The following is an 11,457-nucleotide window of genomic DNA, read 5'->3' as shown; positions in this document are numbered from 1 at the left end:
GTTACCATTAGCCCAACGTTAGTAAAATGTACTTTAGTTTTATCATTTGAGTGCATTTGTATAACTGTTATCAGTGTTATCAAATGGAAATGCCGTCATTTATTGCAGTCGCTGTCAGTTTTGTTTAATACAGATATATTTTGATATGCGTCTGTTATCAAATGTTGAAATGATCAATCTGTATTTTTTAATTAAATATTCAGCCATGTAAATGTGTTTTATGTAAAATGTAAATGACTGTTTCTGGCTTCCGACTACTCACTAGGTGTTGAAATTAAGAAATGTCCATATTTAGAGAAGAAATGTATGGTGTAAGCGATCACTTAACGTTTGTTTCAATGGAAATGATCGCAGTGCAGTGATATAACGTGTGATTGTTTTTCCCTTTACTTTTAATGGAAACAAGTTAATTTGTAATACTTGTCAAAAGCCAACAAAACGGATATGTAATTTGCCTGAAATTCACATTTCAGTTCAGACATTCTATTATTTTGATCATTTGATATCTGTTGATCATGTCTTATTATAAACACATTTGTCAAGCTTGAACGTTTCAGAAATAAACATGATTTGTTCAGGTGTCATATGTGCTATTCCAAAATAAGCATATTACAATCAGATCGGTATGCCTTGGTTGAATTGGTACAACCTGTGCAAAGGACATGAAGAAACCATGGATTGTACTTGACTAGCTTCTAGATATGTATTACAAAAGACAAAACATAATTTAGAAAATTATATTATTCTATTTATTGTGCCATTTAATTGACCCTACAATTAAAGTTTTCCTTTTATCCATTTCGCTTCATACGAAATGATTGTGAGGATAAGATAGGTCAGACAAATGAACTGAATAGCCATAAATTTAGTTAACGTTTTTGTATTAGAAATTATTCGATCCTTCAGAACCTTACCTTCAAGTCAGGCCCAATGGACCATAATGATGACTGGCAACCCCTACTTCTAACTACAGAAAGAAACGACCGAAGGCACAGAATTAACATTGCATCCAACTCCGATGTAATTGAAAATTTAAAAGTCCTGCAAATACGTATTCGTATACCAGTATATCTTACAGTATCAATGAACAACTAACAGTCTTACTTAATACAAATATTGATCTGTCTAATTGATCTATCTGACATCGATATCTATTCTTGAACAATGAAAACGTTTTATGTGTTGGCTACCAGTATAATATAAGTATGTTTCAAAAAGTCAAAATAATCGTATATCATCAACTTCATTGCTGAAACATTCTTTGACACTGTTAAACAAAGGACACAACAATGGCAGCTGCCTTGTGGCTAAATGAGAAACAGGATTAAGCAATAAAAAGTGGACCGTGTGCAATCTAATGCTTTACTGGTATCCCCATATGCAGAGATTTTTAATGCTCAAAGGCATATAATAGCGTTGTATATCCCTATTAAAATGGACATATTGATTCCCGTTTTATTAATCGTAAAAGTTTTTCTCTGTTTTATTCAACTATTATTTAACTAATATGAAGACGGTACTAGACATTCTCTTTTTAACAGACTGTCATATTTAGCGCTTCCTTTTAATATCAAAGTTTCAATTAGAAATTTATCTGTATACTGTTTTTTTGTTGTTTAAAAGAAAGCAAGCAAAGTTTGTTTTTTGAAAAACTCGCTAAAATTTGAATCATATGAATCACTGATAAATAAATGTGACTGCGAATGAAAGAAAGCGCTTATGATAATAGATTGAAAAGACGGTATTTAAAAAGAAAAATGAACTAAAGAACTAAATCAAAATTAAAAACTAGTATCGTGTTTAAAGAATTAACGGATGAAAACGTTTTTACTAGGGGTTCAAACGAATGAACATGTAATCGATGTACAGCTAAGTGAGATTCGACCTGTGCGCGGGTGCTTTGTATCTGTGCAAAACGATGGAGCCTGGATTCTCGTAAAAAGCGGAATGCTTTTTACGCAGAGCATTTATAACATCGTAAAAAGCGGAATGCTTTTTACGCAAAGCATTTATAACATCGATGCGAATGACCTGAAACGTATATGAATATAGGCTAAAAAAAGAAATGCTAAACACCGTTTTTATTATGGTGAAATTGGTAATATGGAAATTTATCTGAAATTGAACTCGTAATAATGTCGTTCGGACATTACACTCCTTTTAATTGGCCAATAACTTTAGATCAACACCTAACTTTCACTTAAAATCTACAATTTAGAATACGTAAAACACACAAAAAACAGACTTATGCGAGTAAATAATGTTAAACGTAATGCGGTTGTAGAATACCAGCATTACGTTGAACATAATTTACTAGCCTATTAAAAAGATCTAGCCTTAACGTCAACAATCCGCTGTTGCCGAGTTTATGGGTTAAAGTGAGTGTATTATACTCCATCTAGTACGACCGCTGTACTAAATCGATCAAATAATACACCCTGGTGTTCAATTTCCTGAACAATTTGCCTACGATTAGAAAATAAACACGTTCTAATGTTCTTTTTTTTCATTTCCATACTTGACGATTGCCATGGCGTATGTAAATTGAAGTTCTTGAGACATTATTGAGACATTCATTTGGTCAATCGTTAGTAGTGGTGTCCTCCAAGTTTCGGCCTTCCATTGATGTACCGTTTTCCGCTCCGCAGGACCTTATCACGTAGCCATTTCTGAGTTTTACTCAGAAATAAGAACGTGCCTGCAATCTCGAACAAAACAACTGTTTCAGACGTCAGCAAATTTAAATGTTCACATACGATATCATAGTATTTCAAAATTACGTTCATATATTTTTAGCAGAAATCTCTTTTTAATCTAAAAAGCCATGCTTGCATAAAATGTCGGAAATATTTACTTGCGCCGGTTTACAATTCTTTTTAATATGCTTATTGGTATCAATACTTTTGCGTTAATGGTAGCTACATCAGTCATGGCATATTCATAAATTTGACATGGATCATGTTTGGTCTTTTTCAAAAAAGACATCATGGCCACAACACATTAACTCATCATTACAATTCAGCAGATATGATAACTGCAACTATCCCGGAAATTTTTTGCTGTAGAAGACAACAACTTTTGTCTTAACAGACAAATTTCTGGAATAAGATTAACATTATTTTTTTCTTGAAATAATGCACATATAACTATATTCTAAAGAATATAAATAAATCACATATTTTTGAAAATCATTGCAGATCTAATACAATAACTGTTAATTGTGTTACACCTGTGATACTGCACGTTTGAAGTTCATGTACACACGTAAATTAACAGCTATACTGCTGCTGTTCTCACTGTTATCACGTCAACTGTAACCATTTCAATCTCAAAATATTGCTCACAACCCTCGTATATAACGAAAATATATATTAAAGTGATTAAATATCTAGTTGTTAATGAACATTTACAAAGTGCTTAAACCTGTTCAGAATGTAAATTGTATTAAAACATAATTCTGATTTATTAATAGTCATTGCGAAGACTTTTTATTTTGTAGCAAAGAAATGATAAATTTATGTTTGAAGTTTAATTAGTATGATGCTTAATATCCTGACATGGGCATTTATATTGAAATTTCACGCTACTTCCCTTGTTTTATCTCCGCACATCAATCCAAAATCATTTGTATGCAGGAAATATCCCATTCTTTAAGTGCCATTATGAAGTACTACATAAAATTGCTGGTTTACATCCATAACGATATTCATTTCAAAAGTATCTGATATAATGTAAAAATGTAAAATGTTTTAATCAAATTACTGCCATGGAGTCTTACGATTCTTCTTCTTAGACACAAACGTGTGAACATGTGATACGAAGCCCGCAACAAAATCAGATTTTAGCTCAAACTACCTTTCTCAAGGACTCTAGGTAAAATGTTGTCACTTCCGATCCTTTTTCGTTTTTTCTCTAGCCTCCAGGTACGACCATGGTTACATGGTTTGCTGCAAACTAAGTCTGTACATATGTTATTGTTATTATTTTCTACAGGATGAAAAGTTGCAAAAATTCCGGCGTACATAGCTTATTGTCCTTGTTCTAGCTTCGCACTCAGCGCTCAGATTTAATAGGTAGGAATTTGGCAAACGTTTATCACCGTACACATTTTTTGGATTATTTCTAGGTATGGTGTAAATATTACACTGCCTTGTCGTTATAGCGGTTATGTTTAAAGCAACGTTAAACACATGTAGTTGTTAAATGTTCCTTTTGAGGGTTTCAATGTTTTATTTTCTTTGTCGATTTTCATGACATATACAAATCCATAATTTAGGTTTAGACACGACGATCGACTGCTTTAGGTGTTCTAACATACACAACATATGCGACATTTAATACATTCACGGCATTCGTAATTATACATTATTTACGACATTTACGTCATTCGCGACCTTCACCACATCAGCGACGTTTATTACATGCAATTCATTCGCAATATTCACACACACTCTCGACATAAGCGAAAAAACGACACTCACGACATTTTAATCATTTGCAATACGTACAACTTTCGCAACATTACAACATTGACACCAATTGGGAAAACACAAAATGTTGTGTCAAAATTCACATCTTACACATAGCTATCATGGTTGACTTTGGTAACATTGTGCTAACTTCGGTCAGCTCTTTGAGTTTGTGACGTTTAATTATATTGTGTTTCTTTTACACAGTGATTCAACGTTATGACATATAAATATATATCATGTGTTTCCGGAACGCCGAGAGGGCACGCGCGTTATCCAACAACAAGGCTTGCAGTGTTATCGGCCAGGCAGCGTGCCCGAGGGTCGGATTTTTCGATCCGGACCGGAATAACATGATTGATATGTTTTCTTGCATGTCTAAAAGTATCAATTTGCGGAAAAATTGACGTGCGGAAAACGCACTTATGAACATTTCACCAAAAAGCGAGTGCTACGTTGTTTACGAAGGTCATAAAGCGCAGTAATTAAGTCAGTATTAACATCAAATAGTTCCTATTAAAATCGCGTTTTTAGGATTATTTATTTTTAATTTGAATTTAAAGACTTGCACGCTTATATATGTGATGGCGCTTTATTGAAATGGCATAATATAGTGTTCATAAACCATACAAAAAATATATAAGAAGTGACGCGTTGATACGCGTAACTCGTCTAACATAGGGCTGTAACACGGGGTTTCCAGCACTGGTAACATGACCGGAAATACACGTCCAGTATGTAAAAATAAACATTCCAGATGTCGTTGTTTACAAATATGCGATCTGTATTACAATGGAATCGGAAGTATGAATTATATTGGTGTTTAGGACATAGAATTGTTTATTACTCTGCGTTTAGACTCTGGTATGATCGAAGTCCATTCATATACCTAGCGAATCCATTTATTTATTGTTATTGCATACAAATGAAAAACAATTTGGTTGATTTATTGGTTCGAGGCAAAATATTTTGTATGCTTTAATGTAGTTGGATAAACAGACGTTTTTTATCTGTAATTCTGTGTCACTTCCATGAACATCTATAAACAATAAATTGTACAATTTATAACGTATGGAAAAATTTAAATTTTGTTTTCTGTGATTCGGCCGAGCTTAAAGTTATGAACACATTTACTTAAGACTGAAATATCTGTCTGATATTGTACTTAAACTAATGTAGAATATACTTCATAACTATCTCACTTAAATATTGCAGAATGTATTTAGAACAGAACATCACATTTGTAAATATACATACACTTTAATTTGTTTTTATTTCTTGAATAAGCATTCATGCAATCTCAACAAAAACAAACTTTAATTACTCTGAGCGTCAATAGTTTTGAATCCCAGCAATATTGAATGCTATTCCTAATATTTCAAGCGACACTTGGCTACGAAAATCCAAGCCCACGAATTTAGGACCAAAATATCGTTATGTATTAAGACAGCAATCTGAGACAAATAAATATACGCAAGAATTTTCTCCCGAAATTGTATGGATCGTTCTCACTTTTAATAACTCCTATGTAAGACACTTTATTCATATACTATATATGAATAAATATAACCCCCAGCATGCTTTTATCAAACATTTATCAGGTCAATGATATTAGACAGCTGTTTCGTGCGCTCTTACAGCCAATATATCTTCTGTAGGGCGATGGTTATAAATCATTTATGAACAGCGAGAAAATTGTTTTAACGTAAACAATTCATTGCGGAAACTTAATCACTTCACACATAATTGACAAGCTTGAATGTTTAGGACTGCAACTTAGTGAGGTAGTCACCAAGCATCCATCAATGTCAGCAGAACTTTCATTTGCCAAAGTCGTATAACCACTTGTGAAATTGTGCTGCATAAAATACTTGACCCCGATTTAGATAAACACTGGTATTTGTTTTGCGGCGGCATTTTTCCAGAAAAAAACGTTTTCATCATAGAAACCCCGATTTTTAAATGATCAAATTCTTTACAGAAACTTACTAGATATGTTAACATTTTTTTTCACCTGTCGAGTATTGTGAGATTTAGCACTTGCTAGCCGCTTTAGACTCCACTTCTCTATCTAGCCCCCTCCCCCATCCCCGCCGTTGCACAGCAACCCGTGATCATCAACGCAGACACGTATCGTTCCCGTGATCACCTTTCCAACTGATATTTAAAAGTTTATAACCCCAATAGTTATTGATATACGGTAAAGTATGCATATTTACAACGTTGAACGTCGTGTGTGTTACTTAACAATTGTGCCAATGAAGGACATCGTATATTGTTTTGTTGTTTTGATAAATCTTTCCTATAAGACCCATTGATTTATTTGATGGCAATGCTTTTTCAAGTTATTTTGTTAAGAAAAGATAGAATGCCGGACACGTTTAATGTATATGATGGTCTCAATAAAAGTGGATCTGCCAATGTCCTAAACAAAAACCAATAGTGCGAAATGTTTCTGAGAAAATCTTAAAATCGCTTGAATAAAACAGCTTTGTATTATTTCATAATACAAAATGATATTCTCAGGTTACAGTGGCAGATCAAATGTGTAGAGAAAGCAAAGACATATTATTTTAGCGCCTTTATGTTTAAACGGTGTTTCCTCTAAAAGTGTAACCCTCGTATGATCGACACAATATTAGTGTTTTGATATCTTCGACGTAGCTTTGACAAGGAGAAATTTGTAATTCGATTAGAGAATTAAGCAAATTGTTTTTTTCTCATTTTAGCATGCACAACATATTCCAGATTTGTTTACCACACTATTATAAGAGATTAATGAATTCATAACAGTGTTTAATTCTATATTCTAAAGAAACAAAACGTAAATTAATATTTGGAAACAATTTGCTTTGACTACTTTGAACTTCTTGAGGTTTGTGTAGGTTTCGTTGCAAGTGTTAAATTGAAGCGATAATCATTTTTGTTACAAGTTGTTCTATGAGTAACTGTGTTAAAATCTACTAGTTTAAAATCGATCAAAATGTAAAATGTAAAACATTTGATGCGTTGTACTGTCGATGTAGCGTAGATGTAATTACTTTTTTCCCTGTGGTCTCTTTTATGTCTTTGATGATACAATTTATTATTCTAAATAACGTTCTGATTAATTCGTTTGTGAAAATGGTTCCACATTTTCATTGTTGTCTTGCAGTTTTAATTTTACATATTGTATAAACATCAAGAATCAATTTATTTTAGAACAGTTAATTTAGTACAGTTAATTTATTTTGCGCGGACGTTAAAAATAGAAAGCGATAGGTTTTTATTTCTGTTCGCAAATTCATGGTTTTTACTTATTGTTTTGTACAATACAATTTACATTTTAGAAATCAAAGTGGAATATAGCCAGATTGAGTAGTTTGACGAGGATATTTAAGTCTGCGTTTTTCGGAAATTTCTTGTTATAAATCCCAAACTCATAGAAATATGTTATGATGTTATATGTTCGTTTTTAAACTCGCATTTATTTGTTGTTATATTTGTGACTCAATCTCATGGTTATTTGTTGTTGTATTTGTGTCTTAAACTCACTGTTATTTGTTTTTATATTTGTGTCTTAGCCTCACAGTTATTTGTTGTTTTATTTGTGTCTCAAGCTCATTGTTATTTGTTGTTATATTTATGTCTCAATTTCACAGTTATCTATTGTTATATTTGTGTCTCAAGCTTACAGTCATTTGTTGTTAAATTTGTGTCTTAAGCTCACAAGTATTTGTTGGTATTTTTGTATCACAAGCGTACAAGTATTTGTTGTTGTTTTTTTTGTCTTCAGCTCATATTATTTTTTTGTTAATTGTGTCACAATTTCACAGTTATTTGTTGTTATATTTGCGTCTCAAGCTCACAGTCATTTGTTGTTAATTGTGTGTCTTAAGCTTACAAGTATTTGTTGTTATTTTTGTATCACAAGCTAACAGTTATATGTTGTAATATTTCTGTCTTCAGTTCATAGTAATTTGTTGTTATATTTGTGTCACAAGTTCACAGTTATTTGTAGTTATATTTGTGTCTCAAGCTCATGGTGATTTGATGTTATATTTGGTTCACAAGCTTACAGTCATTTGTTGTTATATCTGTGTCTCATGCTCACAGTCATTTGTTGTTATATCTGTGTCACAAGCTCACTGTCATTTGTTGTTATATTTATGTCTCAAGCTCACAGTCATTTGTTGTTATATCTGTGTCATAAGATTACAGTTATTTGTTGTTATATCTGTGTTACAAGCTTACATTCATTTGTTGTTATATCTGTGTCACAAGCTCACAGTCATTTGTTGTTATATCTGTGTCACAAGCTTACAGTCATTTTTGTTATATCTGTGTCCCAAGCTTACAGTCATGTGTTGTTATATCTGTGTCACAAGCTCACAGTTATTTGTTGTTATATTTGTGTTACAAGCTCATAGTCATTTCTTGTTATATTTGTGTCTCAAGCTCACAGTTATTTGTTGTTATATTTGTTTCCAAAGCTAACGTTTATTTGTTGTTATATTTGTGTCTCAAGCTCACAGTTATTTCTTGCATTCCTGTGGCATGCCATTGCATTTTCGGTTTGGAAAATGGTCAAAAGAGGCATTGTGGTCTAGGTTATACGACCTTTATAAATTATAAAATTTGAAACCTCGTTGTTAAAAGCTGAAACATTGATCCGAGTCTTTTGTTTTCAATTATAACGTAGAGCGACATCGGTTTTCCTGGGATCAGCATTTGCTCATTCACGAAAGAAAATAAAATGTCTTGGGTGTGCAATTTGAAATATACAAAACAAAAAAAATCCGAATAGAAAATTAGTGTCAGTGTTTTCCCAATAATGATTCATCAAGGATCGAATTTTTATTGACTTTTAACAATCACTTTGTTTATATCGTCTGTTTGTAAAGCTCATTCAGTTTATAGTAGCGCCGGGACGGAATTAACATCATATCTCCCGAATTCAACCGACTAAATGCTTATCAAAATTGGTTTTGATGTTATTTTTTCAACATGTTGCAAACTATAACTAAACGTAACTAACTACTTAATATTAATATATTTTTAAATATCCATTCGATACAAAACAAGAGCCATAACACATGCTTATAAATAAAAATAGAAGAACTATATTGTAAATAGATCAAGTAATATAAAAAAATAGCTAAACACATTATGAAACGGCTTGTTTTATCAATTTTAATGAAGCTTTTTAACGCGTAAGAGATAACAGTTGCATTGGGACAGGTCGAAGGTTTTGTTATACCAGAAACCCCTAATTTGAAACAAAAATCGAAGGATGGAGGGGATGAAGGGGAAAATAAGTTTTTTTGCTACCCGTCAAGGAACGCAATTCGATCTGCTTTATCCCATATTTGCCCTAGCTACCCGCCTGGATAGCAATGTAACACCCAACTCAAAATGATATGAAAAAGGAATTAAAAACACATTATTTTAAAATTTTGTTCTTGTATACAGTTAAGAGATTTAAACATAATTTACTTTCATTTAATGATTTAAAGAAAATATGTTATATATAAACAGTATATCCGATGTAGTCTAAGTAGCACTCTCACAGCTGATCAGTTAATATTTTCGTTTTGTTTAATACGTTTTTGTTTTTCCAACATTCCAAACCAATTAACTCTTTTAGTTTACTCTTAGTACTGTAACACCTTTTAATATATTTCTGACAACTCTTATTAAACCTTTATCAAATAGAAAACTCATGTTTTCCGTTCCCTAAGGCTCAATTTGTTACCAATGTAAAATAAGCTATGTGTCTTACATATCATAAACGTTTTCCTCAATCTTGTCAAAGAAACCTTAATTACTTATCTTCATATTTGCTTATCAAAACAATTGTGTATCAAGTACATCTTCAACTGTATTATTTATTTACTTAACAACATAACTACAAAATACTCTAAATACATCAATCCAAAACTTGTCTTTTAATAGATTTCTTAATAAACGCTCCAGCAAACACTTTGCACTATAAGATAGCAAGTTTACATCGGCAAATATCTTTGACTTTTTAAAGCATGTCATTGACATAACCTAAGCTTTAAGAAAATTTGTTTCATTGCTAGCCTAAGAAACGCTTTTCCTTTATTTATAATAATATGATTTCAATTCTCATTCTCAAGTAAATGTGATTATAATGCTCTTGATTTGATTAACAAAACTTGATCATTATGAAATACCTTTTCTAAGTGCTAGGGTTAAGAGGTTTTCTTGTATTTCGTCACTAGAAATGGCCATAATTGTTCGCAAACAAATACAAATACGAAAAATCCACCTTTTAAATGTAATGTCTAATATTGTAAGACCAATTGAATGAAGATATTTGTTTTGTTAATGGTTCGTCTTTTTTTCGGCACATTTTTGTTTTTTACCTATTCGTTTCCACTAACAGCTGAGACGCCTATGCGGTTCTTGTCAATAGTGACTCCATGCGAATTGTTATCCAACTATTTTTATCTCACCGAAGGGCAAAAGGAAATATCGTAGTATTGGCATTTCAAAACGTGATGTACACATAGAGGGTTTTGAAATTTGTAAATATTCTGGAATTGTTTCTACCGACTTGAGATTAATTGCTAATAAATACTTTTCTAGTTCTCCTTGAAAGCATACACTAATTCAATGTGCGTGAGGTTTTAATGTGATACGATTCAGGCTGGAGATAAAATAGTGTGCGTATGGTGCTTATGCCAATCTCTTTTTCTAGCCTAAATTGTCAAGGAGCAACATGTATGTAACTGTGATTATAATATCGTCACTTCTGATTTTGAAGGTAATCATTCATATATTGAATAAAGTTAATATAAGAAAACGTTAATAGAAGAAATGTAGTCATACTGTTTGGCATTTGTAACTTATAACATCTTTAATTTTATGTGTTACATGGCGTTTTGGTATACTAACTCACATAACAAGAAACTGCATAGCTGTAAAACTGTAAAAGTCGCCTTCTAATTCGCCCGAAATATAAAAGAGGCTGCGAACACAA

This window comes from Mya arenaria, chromosome 1 (genome assembly GCF_026914265.1).
Source record: "Mya arenaria isolate MELC-2E11 chromosome 1, ASM2691426v1".
NCBI lineage: Eukaryota > Metazoa > Mollusca > Bivalvia > Myida > Myidae > Mya > Mya arenaria.
The sequence above is the reverse complement of the archived record's forward strand: the minus strand, read 5'-3'. Positions refer to the sequence as shown.